This window comes from Desmodus rotundus, chromosome 6, assembly GCF_022682495.2.
Source record: "Desmodus rotundus isolate HL8 chromosome 6, HLdesRot8A.1, whole genome shotgun sequence".
Lineage (NCBI taxonomy): Eukaryota > Metazoa > Chordata > Mammalia > Chiroptera > Phyllostomidae > Desmodus > Desmodus rotundus.
In genome coordinates, this window is record NC_071392.1 from 59,357,063 (window position 1) to 59,376,235 (window position 19,173).

A 19,173-nucleotide genomic window follows, 5' to 3' on the forward strand; every position below is an offset into this window, starting at 1 on the left:
CTTCTGGTATGCGTATTATACGGATATTATTAAGTTTCATGTTGTCCTGAATTTCCCTTATTACCTCTTCGTTCTTTCTGAGCCTCTTTTCCTTTTCTTGCTCTTCCTGGGTGTTTTTTTCTACTTTGTCCTCCAGCTGGCTGATCCGATCCTCTGCTTCATTGAGCCTGCTTTTGATTCCTATTATTTTCTTCTGTTCAGAAATTCTTTTCTTCATTTCCTCTTGGCCCTTGTTGATAGTTTCTATTTCCTTTTTCATGTTGATATAGTTTGCAGTGAGTTCATTGTAGTTTCCCTGTAGTTTCTGGTATTTCTCTGTGAGCTCAGTGAGCTTCCTTATAACCATTGCTTTGAACTCAGTATCTGATAGTTGACTTTCCTCTTTTTCAGTTAACATTCTTTCTGAGGCTTCCTCCTTTCCTTTCATTTGGGGATTGTTCTTTGGCTTCCCATTTTTTGTGAGACTCTTCTTGGTAGCCTCTGCTCCTTAAGTTGATCTGTTTGGACTCCCTGGGTTTATGATATGAACTTCTATGGTAGAATGCCAATTGGATCCAGTGGTGCCATCTCCTTAATTTCCTTAGCTTGCTGGTCTTGGGGTGTCGTTTATGTTGCCTCTCTGTATGTCTTTGGGTTTTGATTGTTGTTGAGTCTTTCTTTGATGGGTCCTTTTCTCAAGCTGGTTAATTGAGGGTCACTCTTTCTACCACATCTTGTATTCTGTTGTGCAGATATGGACAGTTTGTTTTGAAGCTGATTTTTCTGTGTGTACAAGGTTTTGAGGCTGCTCTCTCGCTCTTGTTAAGTTGTTTGTTGTGAGTAATTTCTCCACTATTTAGTTGTATTTCTAAGTCAGTCCTGGATTGAGGTTAGTGTGGCTTCTACTCCCTTCTTCACCTTCTTCTGTTGTTATCTGTTCGTGGTTCCTTTGTTGGTGCATTTCCTCTTCTGGCAGTTGTATTGGTGTTCACCGCTCCCACCTTGCAAGTTCTCTGGAGTAGCAAAGTGAAATTTGTCTCACTGTCTCGATTACTAGGATGACCCCTGTTTGCGTCTAACTCTGGTCTTTTCAGAGCTCCAGATTTTATTGTCTCGCCTGTGGGAAAAGGAGGAAAAAAAAAAAGAAAGAAAAAGAAAAAGGGAAGGAAGATGAAAGGAATAGAAAAGGGAAGGAAGGAAGGACGAAGGAATAAAAAAAGATTGGAGGGAAGAAAAGAAGAGGAATTTTAACAAAAATTAAAAGAAAAAAATAAATAAAAGAACGCAGGAAGAAGAAATAAAAAGGTAAAGGAAGGAAGGAAGAAGGAATAAAAAAAGAAAGAAGGAGAGAAAGGAAGACGGATTTAAAAAAAAAAAGTCTTCTGCTGGCTTTAAACACCTCAGGTCACTTCTGCTAGTCTTCCTTTTGTCTGATTTTTCAATGTCCTCTACAATTTTTGGTTTCTGATCTTCATATATGCTGGATGCTGTTGGCTGTTCGCTCTGTTTCTCAGATCAGCTGGGCATTTCACTGGTGCCGAGGGGAAATTGATTCAGCTTCCGCCTATCTCGCCACCATCTTCCCAGATTTTATTCATTTTCGTGGCTTAATAATATTTTGTCATAAATACTTACAACCTCTTTTTTATCTGTTTATTTTTGGTTACTTAGGTTTCTTGCATAGTTTGGCTATTAGTAATGATGCAATGAACATAGGGGTACATTATTTTCTTGAATTAGTGTTTGGATTTCTTTGTATAAATGCCCAGGTGCAGAGTTTTGGGTTATATAGTATTTATATTTTTAATTTTTTGAAGAACCTCCATACTGTTTACCAATTTACAGTCCCACGAATAGTGTATAAGGGTTCCTTTTTCTCCATGTCCTTGCCAACAGTTCTTGTTTGTTGATTTACTGATAATAGCCATTCTGACAGGTGATATCCCATTGTGATTTTAATTTGCATTTTTATGATGATTAGTGATGTGAGAATCTTTTCATATGACCATTGTCCATCTATAATATATGTCCTCTTTGGAGAAATGTCTGTTCAGGCCCTCAGCTCTTTTTTGGGAAAATCATAATTTTTTTTTTTTGGTGTTAAGTTGTATGTGTTCTTTATATACTTTGGATATTAACCCCTTATCTAATGTAGTATTAGATGGTATCTTCTCCCATTCAGTAAGTTTCTTTCTGTTTTGTTGATGGTTTCCTTTGGTATGCAAAGGCTCTTTAGTTTGATGTAGTTCCATTTTTCAAAGAAATTTGTGTCTTTATTAGGATGGTGTTATGTTTTAATTAGACAAACTTTGGTAATCAAATTATTCACTTCTAATAAGAAATGATGCTACAGATCTGCAATACTGGTCCAACAGTCTTGTCTTTACTTTTCCTTTAAAGCAACAAACAGAATGTGAGTAATCAGAAAGCACTGACAAGCATCAGTTAATACAAAATACTAGTTTCTTAGTTTCCTGTTGGGAACTTCCCTGCCTGGTTTCAGAAGTTCTAACTCCCCATGGCTAAGGCTGAGTAGAGAGATCTTGGGACCATAAGCCACTAAGGAGACAAAGCTTATCTCCCTGGCAGGGGTGCCGCCTCTGCCCCCTTTACTTTACCCTGCTTGGCCCCAAGCGGATGACTGTTAGCCAATGACGGGTAAGATTCCTCAAAGGAGGGACAACTTAAGACAGGCCCAGTCACAAAAGGGCCCTCAGGGAAGGACTTGGGGAGCAATAGGAAAAGGGAGTGATGGACCCTCGCCCCTTGACTTTGACATAGCCTGAGTCCTCATTCTGTCTTCGAGAAGTCTCCTAATATCTTGGCTGCCTTACTTCCCCTGCCTGCCTTAAGCCTGAAACAATGCCGGAGGTGGGTGCAGCCCTGTGCTGGAAAGGGCGGGTTCCCTGGGGCGATCAGGCCTGAGAAAGAATGCATAAAATCCTATGAAACTTACTTTGCTAATACCCTCAATTTAAATGATAAAGGTCCAAGCATGAAATGAGTTTGTTTCCCAAAGTTTTATGGACCTCTAGCTATCTGACCCTGACCCAAATAAGCCCTCATGGTTCTTTGAATGTTGTCTATTATCTGATCATTACTGTTTGACAGTGATTGATGAGCTCTATGTCTATGCCCTGTATTCCTGTGCAAAATGAACCCAATAAAAGCCCCCTGAGGAACAGGCTCCTGGCCCTTCTCCTTTGAGAGATTGGCTACTTTTCCTCCCCAAGCAGATCCTGTCTTGGTAGACTTATTCTTATCTGTGGCAGATGGGGTTGCTCTGCCGGTGGAGCCCCCCCATAGTTCCCAACACTTGCAAAGAAAATGATTGGGGCAGCACAGGAAGATGGTAGCAATTGATAATAACTGGAATCTCATGAACATGTGTGTATATGAAGTCTCATAAGGCTATTTTTAGGATTTGTCCGTTGCTTGGTCACTTTTTACATGGCAGACAGCATTGTACTTAATATAAGATGTATGAAATATAAACAAGATCTTACATTTCACACTTAGAAGTATACAACTCAAGCATTATAGGCTGTATATATACTGGTAATTTCCACCAAGTCTTGGATAATTCAATAATATATGAGATATTAGGGCACAGAAAGAACTAAAATCCACTTCTTTTGGTTACACATAATATTCATATATTCAGTCTAAAGTAAAACATCATTTTGGCTTCTTTCTATATTCACATGTTGATATATTTATTAAAGTATTCTATTATAATTATGTTTGGTTTTATTATTTAAAGTCAGGGTTAAAACCTCAAATCCATTCATGCAGACATGTAATCAGAAATATTATTTACCTCCCTAACCCCAACAACTATGAAATCAATTTTACAACATGACTGCAAACACTGGATTGTGATGACAAATGCTACGTCTTCATAATTTTTTTTGGTGTGGTATACTTGGTAGAACTTGAGCATGGCAGACAGCATTGATCCTCCAAACCAAACTGCAGATCATTGCATGTAGTGTGTAATGAATGACTTGTACATCAATAGGTTTTGGCTTCAATCTACCACAATTCAATTCCTCACTTTATTTCAGTTTCATGTACAGTTCTTTTCAAATCTGTTTGCAAGCAACGTTCAAAATCCAATGTACATTACATGGTTGACCCTCCAGGAAGGACAATATACTTGTAGAGAGGAAGTTTAACATCAATAAGACAATCCTAAATTTCTTCAACTACAAGTTCTGAGATGGGCTGAGTAAAGTCTGGATTAGCATACTCTGGATGAAAGAAGATTTCAGGTGCCCAGGAATCTCTCATAACAAACATCAATGGAAAATTCTTTCTTCAAGATAACATTGAATTCAGTATACTATTTAATCCACTTTGATCATTCTTTCAGAATTGTTAAATTCTTTTACTAAATCTGGGCAGACATAACTATAGTGCTCCTTTACTGCCTTAGCAGTTTCCAAAGATTGCTGTGGAGGGATTTCTACTTCTTGGTCTCTCATCAATTGCTGAATAAAGTATGTTATATCTTGTCCTGTGAGGAAATGTGTTTAATACAGTTGTCAGTTACATAACCTTTAGCCACAGTAATGATATGAGTGACACAGTCTTCACTGTCTATTACTATACTGGTCAATGTCTGGTCTACTTGTCTTGAGGACCAGAATGCAGCTAAGGCAAGAAAGGTCTGCACAGCAATGTACAAGCCTGGAATATTGAAGGACTCAAACATTACTTCAGCAGAATAGTCCCTGTTTTCTAGAGTATTCAGAGGAGGTTCAATCAAAAGAAAATAATGGTCTTCATGTTCTGCCATTAATTATTTAAAGATCACTTGTTCCATAACACTTTCCATCAAATTCCATCTTCAACTATACCATGGCGAATTGACCACTTTGTTGTATATGTAGTTTTCCTATTGCTCCATTACCAATGAAGTCTACATCATCAACACCTTTCATCCCCTCCTTTAGCTTGAGCCCCCACATTTGCTTACTCCTTAATAACAATACAGGAAGAGATGATGAACTGTGGTTCTATATTTCCAGCATGTCCTAGATTTGCATACTAGGTGCCACAATCCACTTCCCAGGCCGGCAGCTGTCTTATCATCTTCCTCCTTGCCTGTTGCTGTGGACATTTCTGGAATGAATTATGTGGCAAAATGTATCCAAAATAAGCATAAATTTAACTGGGTTGACTGATGATAGAACTCACCTGAGATTATGGCAGAAAAAATTCTGATGATATGTGATAAAACATTCTACCACATTCTATCATATTTATTTCACATTAGATCAGCTAAATATTTCTTATTAACAATTATAAATTGCAATCATTATAGTAATTGATTTAATATTTCCCTTGTAGATGTCACAAAAATTTGCTCCTAGTCAATGATATTGTCTCCATATAGTAACCAATGCATTTTAATATTTTTTAATTTCTTAAAGTATATTTTATTTTATTGATCATGATGGTAAAGTTGTCCCAATATTTTTCCCTTTTGTCCCACTACACTCGGTATGCCCTTCCCTCTAGCAATCTCCTCACTTAGTTCGTGTTCATGGGTCCTGCATGTAAGTTCTTTGGCTTCTCCCTTTCCTATAATATAGTTAACATCCACCTGTCTATATTGTTCCTACCAATTATGCGTCCTTTTTTTAAAAAAAATTTATTGTTATTCAATTACAGTTGTATGCCTTTTCTCCCCATCCCTCCACCCCACCCCAGGTGAACCTACCTCCCTCCCCCACCTGCACCCTCCCCCTTGTTTTTGTCCATGTGTCCTTTATAGTAGTTCCTGTAATCCCCTCTTACCACTGTCCCCGCCTCCCCCCCACCCCGCCCTGGCTATTGTTAGATTGTTCTTAACTTCAATGTCTCTGGTTATATTTTGTTTGCTTTTTTCTTCTATTGATTATGTTCAAGTTAAAGGTGAGATCATATGGTATTTGTCCCTCACCTCCTGCCTTATTTCACTTAGCATGATGCTCTCCAGTTTCATCCATGCTGTTGCAAAGGGTATAAACTCCTTCTTTCTCTCTGCTGCGTAGAATTCCATTGTGTAAATATACCATAGTTTTTGGATCCACTCATTTGCTGATGGGCACTTAGGTTGCTTCCAGTACGTGGCTATTGTAAATTGTGCTGCTATGAACATTGGGGTGCACAGGTTCTTTTGGATTGGTGTTTCAGTGTTCTTAGGGTATAATCCCAGCAGCAGAATTGCTGGGTCAAAGGGCACTTCCATTTTTAGTTTTCTGAGGAAATTCCATATTGTTTTCCACAGTGGCCTCACCAGTCTGCATTCCCACCAACAGTGCACTAGGGTTCCCTTTTCTCCGCATCCTCTCCAACATTTGTTTGTGGATTTGTTTATGTTGGCCACTCTGACTGGTGTGAGATGGTACCTCATTGTGGTTTTAATTTGCATCTCTCTGATGGCTAGTGATGCTGAGCATCTTTTCATATGTCTCTGGGCCCTCTGTATATCTTCCTTGGAGAAGTGTCTGTTCAAGTCCTTTGCCCATTTTTTAATTGGGTTGTTTGTCTTCCTGGAGGGGAGTCGTGTGAGTTCTTTATATATTTTGGAGATCAGGCCCTTGTCTGAGGTATCATTGGCAAATATGTTTTCCCATACTGTTGGTTCTCTTTGTAATTTGGTGCTGTTTTCTTTAGCCATGCAGAAGCTTTTCATTTTGATGAGGTCCCATTTGTTTATTCTTTCCTTTATGTCCCTTGCTTTAGGGGACATGTCTGTGAGGATGTTGCTGCGTGGAATGTCTGAGATTTTCCTGCCAATGTTTTCCTCAAGGACTTTTCTGGTGTTACAACTTATATTTAAGTCTTTTATCCATCTTGAGTTTATTTTCGTGTATGGTGTAAGTTGGTGATCGAGTTTCATTTTTTTGCATGTAGCTGTCCAGATCTCCCAACACCATCTGTTGAAGAGGCTGTTTTTGCTCCATTTTATGCTCCTGCCTCCTTTGTCAAATATTAATTGACCGTATAGACTTGAGTTTATTTCTGGGCTCTCTGTTCTGTTCCATTGGTCTATGTGCCTGTTTTTATGCCAGTACCAGGCTGTTTTGATTACCGTGGCCTTGTAATACAGTTTGATATCAGGTATTGTGATCCCTCCTGCTTTGTTCTTCTTTCTCAAAATTGCTGCAGCTATTTGGGGTCGTTTGTGGTTCCATATGAATTTCTGAAAAGTTTGTTGTATATCTGTGAAATATGTCATGGGTACTGTAATAGAGATTGCATTGAATCTACAAATTGCTTTGGGTAGTATGGCCATTTTGATGATGTTAATTCTTCCAATCCATGAACATGGTACATGCTTCCATTTGTTTGTGTCTTCCTGAATTTCTTTCTTCAGTGTTGTGTAGTTTTCTGAGTACAGGTCTTTTACCTCCTTGGTTAGGTTTATTCCTAGGTACTTTATTTTTCTTGTTGCTATATCGAATGGGATTTTTTTCCTGATTTCTGTTTCTGCAGTTTCAATGCTGGTGTACAGGAATGCCTTTGATTTCTGGGTATTGACTCTGTATCCAGCTGTTTTGCCAAATTCATTTATTAGGCCGAGTAGTTTTTTGGTGGAGTCTATAGGGTTTTCCATGTACACTATCATGTCGTCTGCAAACAGTGACAGTTTCATTTCCTCCTTTCCAATTTGGATGCCTTTTATTGCTTTTTCTTGTCTGATTGCTGTGGCTAGGACTTCCAATACTATGTTGAATAGGAGTGGTGAGAGAGGGCATCCTTGTCTTGTTCCTGATCTTAGTGGGAAAGCTCTAAGTTTTTGTCCATTGAGTGTGATGTTGGCTGTAGGTCTCTCATATATGGCCTTTATTATGTTGAGGACTGCTCCCTTTATTCCCACATTGCTGAGTGTTTTTATCAGAAATGGGTGCTGTATCTTATCGAACGCTTTTTCCGCATCTATTGATATGATCATGTGATTTTTGTCTTCGCTGTTGTTGATGTGATGTATTATGTTTATTGATTTGCGAATATAGTAGCATCCTTGCATCCCTGGGATGAATCCCACTTGGTCATGGTGGATGATCTTTTTAATGTATTGCTGGATGAGGTTTGCTAATATTTTGTTGAGAATTTTAGTGTCTATGTTCATCAGCGATATTGGCCTGAAGTTTTCTTTCCTCGTTGTGTCTTTATCTGGTTTTGGGATTAGGATGATGTTGGCTTCATAAAAAGAGTTTGGGAGTCTTCCATCAGTTCGGATTTTTTCGAATAGTCTGTGAAGGATAGGGGTTAGCTCTTCCTTAAATGCTTTGTAGAAATTTCCTGTGAAACCATCTGGTCCAAGGCTTTTGTGTGATGGGAGTTTTTTGATGACTGCTTCAATTTCCTTTGCTGTTATTGGTCTGTTCAGGTTTTCTGCTTCTTCTTCATTCAGTTTTGGAAGATTATATTTTTCTAGAAATGTGTCCATTTCATCTAGGTTTTCAAATTTCTTAGCGTACAGTTCTTCATAGTAATTTCTTGCAATCCTTTGTATTTCTGTGGTATCAGTTGTAGTCTCTCCTCTTTCATTTCTAATTGTGTTTATTTGGATCCTCTCTCTTTTCTTCTTGATGAGCCTACTTAAAGGCTTGTCGATTTTGTTTATGTTTTCAAAGAACCAGCTCCTGGATTCATTGATCCTTAGAATTGTGGTTTTAGTCTCTATGTCATTTAGTTCTGCTCTGATCTTGGTTATTTCCTTCCTTCTGCTTGCTCTGGGCTGTCTTTGTTGTTGTTCCTCCAGTTCTTGTAGGCGTAGGGTTAGGTTGTTTGTTTGAACTGTTTCTATCTTCTTAAGGTAGGCCTGTATTGCTATGAACTTCCCTCTCAGGACTGCCTTTGCTGTGTCCCATAGGTTATGGGTTGTTGTGAGTTCGTTTTCATTTGTTTCCAGGAAGGTTTTGATTTCTTCCCTAATCTCGTTCTTGACCCATTCATTGTTTAATAGCATGCTATTCAGTTTCCATGATTTTGAGTGTTTGGCGTTTTTTCCTTTGGGGTTGGTTTCTAGTTTCAGTCCCTTGTGGTCAGAGAAGAAGCTTGATATGATTTCAATTTTCTAGAATTTGTTGAGGCTTGCTTTGTGTTCTATCATGTGGTCTGTCTTTGAAAAAGTTCCATGGACACTTGAAAAGAATGTGTATTTTGCTTCTTTGGGATGAAAAGCTCTCTATATATCAGTTAAGTCCATTTCCTGTAGGGTATTGTTAAGTGACACATTATCTTTGTTGATATTTTGTTTGGAAGACCTGTCCATTTTTGATAGTGGGGTGTTAAAGTCCCCTAGTATAATTGTGTTGCTGTCAATATCTTTCTTGAAATCCTCCAAGATTTTCTTTATGTATTTGGGTGCTCCTATGTTGGGTGCATATATATTTACAATGTTTATGTCTTCTTGGTGGATTCTTCCTTTGAGTATTATGAAGTGACCTTCTGGGTCTCTCTTTATGGCCCTTCTTTGGAAGTCTATTTTGTCTGATATGAGTATTGCTACCCCTGCATTTTTTCCCTGTCCGTTTGCTGGGAAAATTTGTTTCCAGCCCTTCACTTTCAGTCTGTGTAAGTCTTTTCTCCTGAGGTAGGTCTCTTGTAGGCCGCATATGTGTGGGTCATGTTTTCTTATCCATTCAGCTATTCTATGTCTTTTGATTGGAGCATTTAATCCATTTATGTTTAAGGTTATTATCGATAGGTAGTTATTCATTGCCATTTTTTCCTACCTGTGTTCCTCTGTCTTTCTCTTTTCCTTCCTTTCCTTAAAGCAGTCCCTTTAGCATCTCTTGTAGAGCTGGTTTGGTGGAGCTGTATTCTTTTAGACTTCTTTTGTCTGGGAAACTCTTTATTTGGCCTTCTATCTTGATTGAGAGCCTTGCTGGGTAAAGCAGTCTTGGTTGCAGGCCTCTGGTTCTCATTACTTGGAATATTTTTTGCCATTCTCTTCTGGCTTGGAGCATTTCTGTTGAGAAGTCAGTTGCTAAGCTTATTGGGGCTCCCTTGTATGTTACTTCCTTTTTCTCCCTTGCTGCCTTTAAGATCCTCTCTTTGTCTTGGAAATTTGCCATTTTAATGATGATGTGTCTTGCGGTGGGCCTCTTTGGGTTCCTCTTGCTTGGGACTCTCTGTGATTCCTGGATTTGGGTGACTTTTTCTCTCCTCAGATTAGGGAAATTTTCCATCATTACTTTTTCAAACAGCTTTCTATCCCTTGCTCTTCTTCTTCTCCTTGTGGTATGCCTATTATACGGATATTGTTACGTTTCATGTTGTCCTGCATTTCCCTTATTGCCTCTTCATTCTTTCTGAGCCTCTTTTCCTTTTCTTGCTCTTTCTGGGTGTTTTTTCTACTTTGTCCTCCAGCTTGCTGATCCGATCCTCTGCTTCTTCAAGTCTGCTTTTCATTCCTTCTACTGTGTTCTTCAATTCAGAAATTGTATTCTTCATTTCCTCTTGGCTCTTGTTGATATTTTCTATTTCCTTTTTCATGTTGATATAGTTTGCAGTGAGTTCATTGTAGTTTCCTTGTAGTTTCTGGTAGTTCTCTTTGAGCTAGGAGAGCTCAGTGAGCTTCCTGATGACCATTGTTTTGAACTCAGAATCTGATAATTGACTTGCCTCTTTTTCAGTTAGCATTCTTTCTGAGACTTCCTCCTTTCCTTTCATTTGGGAATTGTTTCTTTGTCTTCCCATTGTTTGTGAGACTCTTCTTGTTGGCCTCTGCTTCTTAAATTGCTCTATTCTGACTCCCTGGGTTTATGGTATGAACTTCTATGGTAGAATGCCAATGGGATTCGGTGGTGCTGTCTCTTTAATCTCCTGTGCTCACTGGTCTTGAGCTGACATATGGGTTTAACACGGTCTAACTCTAGTCTTTTCAGCACTCCAGGTTTTGTTGTCTCACCTGTGGGAAAAAGAGAAAGGGGGGAAGAAAAAAAAGAGAAAAAAAAAGAAGGGAAGGAGGGAAAAAGGAAATAGAAAAGGAGGAAAGGAAGGAAGGAGGGAAGAAGGAATAAAGAAAGATCGGAGGCAGTATAAGAAGGAATTTTAACAAAAATTAAAACATAGAAGCAGATAAAAGAAGGCAGGAAGAAGACATAAAATTGGTAAAGGATGGGAGGAAGAAGGAATGAAAAAAAAAAAAGAGAGAGGAAGAAGGAATTCAGGGGGAAATGAGGAAAGGAAAAAAAAAAATCTTCTCCTGGCTTTAAACTGGTCAGGTTAGTTCTGCTGGTCGTCCTGTCTGTGCAACGGGAGGGGGTGGTTGGAAGGATTGGTTTCACTTTTCTCTCTTCCTTGGCCACACTCTTCGCTGTTGTTCTGCCTGCAGTCTCCCCTAACCCTGCAGCTCCCCTCTGCTGGGCGTTCTGCCTTTGTCCTAGAGAGCTAGTAGGCCCTGCAGGGCTCTGTGTGCAGGTGTTAGGTACGTGTTGTAGGTGTGGTCCCTGGCAGGCAATCAGGCCATTGATCAGCCAATCCAGCCACTTGGGCTTGGGACAGGCGCTCGTGCAGCCAGCGGATCCAGCTGCTTTGTGCTTGGGGGGCCGATCCAGCCACCCTGGGCTTGAGTCTCTCGGGCAGGTGGGGCCGCCCTGGTACTGAATCCCGCGGCACTGGTGTCGGAGGTTTTGGGCCTGTGGGTGGAGCAGCTAGCCTCTGCTCCAGATGCTCTGGGAGGTTTCAGGTGTGGGCGCCCCTCCGGGGTTTTATGTGTGTGCCCCCAGTTCGCTAATCTGCGTGGGCGCAACCGGGCCTCAGGTGAGCGCCTTGGCTCCGGGGCTGCTTATCCTGTGCTCGCAGTCCATGGGCGGAGGGGGGAGGGGTGCCAGGGGCCGCAGCTGCTGCTGAGAGTTCTCTAACTAGCCCCTGAGTGTCTCTATTTTCTTTTTCTTTTTGAGAAATTCCTCCTATTCAAGCCCCCCTGGTCCAATCAAGCACCTGGCTGCTCACAGCTCAGCCTTGCTCTCTCCCAAGACTCCTGCAGCAGCCCCTGCGCCTGGGCTGGCGCTTCTGCCGCCCTTATACCGCAAGGTCCAGTGTCCCGTGGACCTTGTTGTCCTTAAGCACTCTTCTTACGGTCAGATCTTTCAATGTCATTCGGTGGACTCCATTCTCTTCACATTACAGAAGATACCTAGGCTCTGGAAAATTCAGTCCTTTGCTCCGCCTACCTCGCACAGCAAGCAAAGTGGCCGGCTCCTACACTGCAGCTGCCAAAGGACACCGAATTACTGTGTCTATGCATCCTTTTTTATTGTTGTTCAACTACAGTTGTCTCCATTTTCTCAACACCACTTTTCTGCACCGACCTACCCACACCTCCCACCCTCAATCCTACCGCCTTGTGTTTGTCCATGGGTGTTTTATACATGTTCCCTGACTACCCTTCCCCTTCTTTACCCTATTATCCCTCTCTCACCTGCCCTCTGGTTACTGTCAGTTTGTTCTTTATTTCAATGCCTCTGATTATATTTTTGCTTGCTTGTTTGTTTTGTTGATTAGGTTCCACTTATAGGTGAGATCATATGGTATTTGTCTTTCACAGACTGGCTTATTTAATTTAGCATAATGCTCTCCAGTTCTATGCATGCTGTGGCAAAGGGTAGGAGCATCTTTTTTCTTTCTGCTGCATTGTATTCCATTATGTAAATGTACCATAGTTTTTTTATCCATTCATTTACTGATGGGCACTTAGGATGTTTCCTGCACTTGGCTATTGTAAATTGTGCTGCTATGAACATTGGGGTGCATAGGTCCTTTTGAATTGGTATTTCAGGATTCTTAGGGTATAATCCAAGCAGTGGAATTGCTGGGTCAAAATGCAGTTCCATTTTTAGTTTTCTGAGGAAATTCCATACTGTTTTCCACAGTGGCTGCACCAGTCTGCATTTCCACCGAGAGTGTACTAGCGTTCCCTTTTCTCCACAACGTCTCCAACATTTGTGGTTTGTTGCTTTGTTTATGACGGTCATTCTCACTGGTGTGAAGTGATATCTCAATGTTATTTTAATTTGCATCTCTCTGATGGCTAGTGATGCTGAGCATCTTTTCATATGTCTCTGGGCCCACTGTATGTCTTCCTTGGAGAAGTATCTGTTCAGGTCCTTTGTCCATTTTTTAATTGGGCTGTTTGTCTTTCTGGAGTGGAGTCTGTGAGTTTCTTATATATTTTGGAGATCAAACCCTTGGAAACAAGAAGCATAATTGGATATTAGTACCTCGGACAAGGGTTTGATCTCCAATTATCCTTCTTGATCCCTACACTATTTCCCACTTTCTCCCCATTTTCCCTCCAAGCTGATAACCCTCCAGATAATCCACATACCTATGATTCTGTCCCTATTGTTGTTGCTTGGTCTGTTTTTGTTTTTGTTTCTATTTTTTCAATTTAGTTGAAAGTTGTGAGTTTGTTGTCATTTTAATGTTCATAGTTCTGATCATCTTATTTTTCTTAGATAAATGCCTCTAACATTTCACATAATAAGGGCTGGGTGCTCATGAATTCCTTTAACTTTACCTTGTCTGGGAAGCACTTTATCTGCCCTTCCATTCTAAATGATACTTTGCTGGATAAAATAATCTTGGTTGCAGGTTCTTGCTTTTCATCACTTTTAATACTTCTCTCCAGCCCCTTCTTGCCTGCTAAGTTTCTTTTTATAAATCAGCTGACAGCCTTATGGGAACTCCTTTGTATGTAACTCTCTGGTTTTGTATTGCTGCTTGGAAGATTCTGTCTTTATCTTTAACATTTGGTATTTCAATTATTATGTGTTTTTGTGTGGTTCTCTTTGGGTCCAACTTAACTGGGACTCTCTATGCTTCCTGAACTTGCATGTTTATTTCTTTTGTCAAATTAGGGAAGTTTCCTTTCATTATTTTTTCATGTAGATATTCCATTTCTTGCTCTTTCTTTTCCCCTTCTGGCACCCCTGGGATGTACCTCTTGTTGGACCTCCTGAAGTTGTCCCAGAGGCTGCTTATACTATCCTCATTTTTTAATGTTTTTCTTCTTGTTGTTCTGATTTTTTTTTTCTTCCTTATGTTCCAAATCATTGATTTGATTCTCGGCTTCATCCACTCTACTGTTGTTTCCTTTAAAATGTTCTTTATTTCAATTACTGAATACTTCATTTCTAACTGGATCTTTTTTCTTTAACATATTGATTTTGCTATTACAGTTGTCCCATTCCTCCCCTCACTCCACTCCATCCTGCCCACCCCCTCCCTCCCACATTCCCCCCCTATAGTTCATGTCCATGGGTCATACTTATAAGTTCTTTGGGTTCTACATTTCCTACACTATTCTTACCCTCCCCCTGTCTATTTTCCACCTATCATCTATGCTACTTATTCTCTGTCCCTTTCCCCCCCTCTCCCCCTCCCACTCCCCTATTGACAACCCTCCATGTGATCTCCATCTCTATGGTTCTGTTCCTGTTCTAGTTGTTTGCCTAGTTTGCTCTTGTTTTTGTTTTAGGTGTGGTTGTTAATAACTGTGAGTTTGCTGTCATTTTTACTGTTCCTATTTTTGATCTTCTTTTTCTTAGGTAACTCCCTTTAACATTTCATATAATAAGGGCTTGGTGAGGATGAACTTCTTTAACTTGACCTTATCTGAGAAGCTCTTTATCTTCCCTTCCATCCTAAATGATAGCTTTGCTGGATACAGTAATCTTGGATGTAGGTCCTTGCGTTTAATTTTGGGTAATGTAATTATGATGTGCCTTGGTGTGTTCTTCCTTGGGTCCAGCTTGGGACTCTCTGAGCTTCCTGGACTTCCTGGAAGTCTATTTCATTTGCCAGATTAGGGAAGTTCTCCTTCATTATTTGTTCAAATAAGTTTTCAATTTTTTGTTCCTCCTCTTCTCCTTCTGGCACCCCTATAATTTGGATGTTGGAACATTTCAAGATGTCCTGGAGGTTCCTGAGCCTCTCCTTATTTTTCCGAATTCTTGTTTCTTCATTCTGTCTGGTTGGATGTTTCTTTCTTCCTTCTAGTCCACACCGTTGAGTCCCAGTTTCCTTTGCATCACTATTGGTTCCCTGTACATTTTCCTTTGTTTCTCTTAGCATAGCCTTCATTTTTTATCTGGTTTTCGAACAGACTCAACCAATTCTGTGACAATCTTGATAACCAGTGTTTTGAACTGTGCATCTCATAGGTTGGCTATCTCTTCCTCGCTTAGTTGTATTTTTTCTGGAGCTTTGAAGTGTTCTGTCATTTGGGCCTTTTTTTTTTTTTGTCTTGGCTCATCTGTTACTTAAAGGGGCAGAGCCTTAGGTGTTCCCAGGGGCAGGGTACAGCTGGTCACTGTGCTGTGACGCTGTACGTGGGGGAGGGGCCGAGAGGGAGCATTGGCGCCTGCTTCACTCTCCTCCAGATTTCATTCTTTCACTCCACTACCCACAATCAAACTGGGCCCCTCTGGTGCTGGTTCCCGAGTGGGTGGGCTTGTGCACACTCTAGGCCACTGTGGGTCTCTCCAATGACCTCTCCTGTGAGGCTGGGAGTCTCTCCTGCTGCTGCCCCAACCCCCATGGGCGTTTTCAATCAGAGGTTTGAGGCTTTATTTCCCCGCTGCTGGAGCCCTGGGTTAGGAGGTGTGGTTTGCTCCCTGCCATTTGTCCAGTTTATCTGTGCGTGAATGTGGGGTCGCCGTGTGCTACCCGCCCCTCTGCCTGCCCCCTTCTCTGCCACTCTGAGTCCGGCCCTCTCGGTTTATCTGTGCGCCAGTGTGGGGCTGCAGGGTCTGCTAGTGGTCAGTCTGCCTGTCCCGTTCGTCCCACACTCCGCCAGTCTTGGTCCCGCCACGTCCATGTGAGTCCTCTCCGCCCCGGTGCCTGTCTCCGCCCCTCCTACCGGTCTGGATGAATGTTTATTTTTTATCCACTTGGTGTTGGACTTCCTTGCCGTTCGATTTTCTGTCAGTTCTGGTTGTGCGAGGAGGCGCAGTGTGTCTACTACGCTGCCATCTTTGTTCTCTCCTGACTGTATCTTTTTTATGCTGTTAAGGTCCTCACTACGTTCCTTGAGCATCCTTATAACTAGTGTTTTGAACTCTGCACCTGATTGATTCCTTATCTCCTTTTTGATTAGTTCTTTTTTCTGGAGTTTTGATCTCTTCTTTCATTTGGGTCATGTTTCTTTGTCTCCTTGTTTTGGCAGCCTCCCTGTGTTTATTTATATGTATTAGGTAGAACTGCTTTTAGTTAATGTCTTGGTAGTGTGGCCTAATATAGTGGGTGTCCTTTGGGTCCTGTGGCATAGCCTCCCCTGTCACCCAAGCTGGGTATTCGAGGTGCACCCTTCATGTCAGCTGACTGCACACTCATTTTGTAGCTGAGCCTTGGTTGCTGTTGGCAGATCAATGGGAGGGATTACCCAGGCCAGTCAGCTGTAAAGATTAGCTGTGACCACTTACTAACCTCTGCCCTCCGTGGAGGATCAGCTGTGTAGGGGCAGGGTGGTGTTTCTCTGAAGGGGTGTACCTGTCCCCTGGGTGCACTGGCCTTGCAGTTTTGTGGGCGGTACATGACAAGGTCAGTCCCCACCTGCTGTTCCTGAGCTATAAAACATCTGAGAAGGCTGCTACTTGTGCTGGGCTTGGAGGTTCCCAGGCAATGCCAAGCTGTGAAAGTAATCTGGCTGATGCTCTTGCCCAGCCTGGAATTTACTGAGGCCAGCTGTTGCTTGTTCGATAGGATTTAGGGACCTTTGAAGCAAACAAGACCAACTATTCATACGGAAAAGCAACTTTAGTGGGCCTATAAGTTGGGTGTGGCAGAGCCTCTGGGGAATCTCCAAGGTGGATCAAACAGTGTTATATGGGTTGATGGAGTCTCAAACGTAGCACCAGCCTTCCTGCTCTCTATCTCTGCTGGGAGAGGGCTCAGAAAATGCACAATGGCTTTTGCTCACCCTGAGGACAGACACTTCAGCCTCTCCCAGTATGCTTCTGGTGCTCTTCAAGCTGCCACCCCAGCAGTGGAGCTCAGAGGGAGTGAAATTGAATGGGCGACTCCATAATTGTGTGTTTTAAGAGAAACTGCTTGGGACTCTAATTGTTTCTTCCACTGACTCTATCCCCACTGGCTTCTCTCACCACAAGTTGTGGGGATTTATATTCTTGGCGCTGGCACCCTGTGCTGGGGAGCCTTGTGTGGTGCTGGGACTCCTCACTCCCAAGATATTTCTCCTGAATTTTTATCCACCACATATGGGTCAGAGACCGGCCCATTCCACATCTGCACCAATCCTACCAGTCTCAATGGATTAATTCTGTGGTGGTTATACTTCCATTCAACTTGATTTCTGATGTTTATGAGTGATGGTGGTTCTATATTTTAGTTGTAATTTTGATGTGGTTGTGTGAAGAGGTGAGCCATGTCTGCCTACACTGCCATCTTGACTGGAACTTCACCAATGCATTTTAAATGCTAAGTTTAAGAGTAGAAAAGATGGTAACAGGGTGCAGCCAGGGGCCCCCCACATAGGGATTTGTAATGGGGTCCAGAACTCAGGGTGTCCAGGAAATATTAAAAAAATTATAGGATGTCCTCACCCCCACAAGTCTGAACTAGGGGCTGGAATACATGGATCAGGACCACTGAGAGTTGTTCTGCGTAGCAACAGTTTTGCAACTAACCTCAGGCATGGTCATTTAATATATCTATAACTTAAAAAAATATTTTATTTATTTATTTTTTGAGAGGGGAAGGGAATGAGAAAGAGAGAGAAACATCAGTGTGTGGTTGCTAATTGAGCACCCCATACTGGGGACCTGGCCTGCAACCCAGGCATGTGCCCTGAGTGGGAATTGAACCACTGGCTCTTTGGTTTACAGGCTAGCACTCAGTCCACTGAGCCACACAAGCCAGGGCACATATCTATAACTTTTAACTGGTTTCATGGATATATTAAATAGCTGTGGCCATGCTTTGAACCAGGGAGGTGGGAGTAACTTTGACCCATGATGTAACTGGGAAGCAACTCCCCCTGGTTACATTGCTTATGTGAGAGCTTGGAGATGATTAGCTCCATCCCATGGGGCCACATCTGCCCAGACTTACTATGGTAGCCCAGAAAAGCTGGGAAACTCCGGGAATGCTGGCAGGTGTAGCCAATTGTGGGATGAGTCGAAAAAGGGGGTCCAGAGAAATATTGGTGCTGGGCTTTAAACCCAGGCATGGCAGCCATGGGAGGTGGGGACCACGCGGATTTGGCAAGAGTCAGAACGATGCAGCTTTGGGTGCTCCCTTTTGCCATGTGGCTTAGGAAGCAGGACAGACCTTCAAGGGAAGGAAAGGGGTGAAATGACTCTTACTGGAGGGTTATGAGAAGGTGCCACATGGTTTTGGATTAACTGGAGATTGTGTCAGTGAGACAGCTGATGGTGCTTGGACCCAGGGAGGCCAGCCAGCCAAGTATGGATTACTGGAAAGAACCAGGGGGCTACCTGAGCCATGGACTTCTGTTTCTTTTCCTGAGATATGCTACCCTGGACTGGGCAAAGGGAAGGAAGGACTGTGTATATTTGTAGGTGTTTTAAAGGATTTTGGAATTTTAATGAAGGCATTAAGTCATTACTCTTCAGTCTGTATAACTTTTAAATAAATAATTCCTTTCCTTTTCACCAATCTCTGACACTGAGAGCTATAATTCCCTTGTGGCAGGCAAGGCAAACCTAGTACAAGGGGACCCCAGGAGAAAGGGGGGTCCATTCAGTAATAGTATTTTGTCGTCACCCCCCGCCCACCATGGGTGCCTTGTGTAACAAGATCACTTAGAAATACCTTGCTTTAATTAATATGTAAATGTGGTACATATTATAAATGTGAAATGCAATTATTCAAAAGGAACAGAATAGTCCAACAAATGTAGTTGGGCATTGGTGGATGGTGCATATGCTGGTAATAAAGAAATGTATTCTCTGTTGCACAAATTTCTTGACCATGCCACACTTTTGGCTTTTATGTAAATAAGTGAATGTGGAAAAGATAATCATTCAATAAGCCATTAATTATCTATGTATACATCCTTGTAACCTCCTGCTCCCTTCTCTTATTTTTCTGTCATTCATTCTTTGTTGGCATTTCTCTCAGAAAAAAAGGAAGGTAAAATTAAGTTATTTTTATTCTTCTCATTAGCTTAGTCTATGAGGACATTAATTCATTCATTTATTA

The 19,173-nt window shown here is 41.6% G+C and overlaps 1 pseudogene; it reads right to left on the reverse strand.

Moving 5' to 3' along the window:
• Positions 1 to 3,545: 3,545 nt before the first annotated feature.
• LOC112300185 (actin-related protein 3-like) lies at positions 3,546 to 5,039 on the reverse strand (annotated as a pseudogene).
• Positions 5,040 to 19,173: the final 14,134 nt, after the last annotated feature.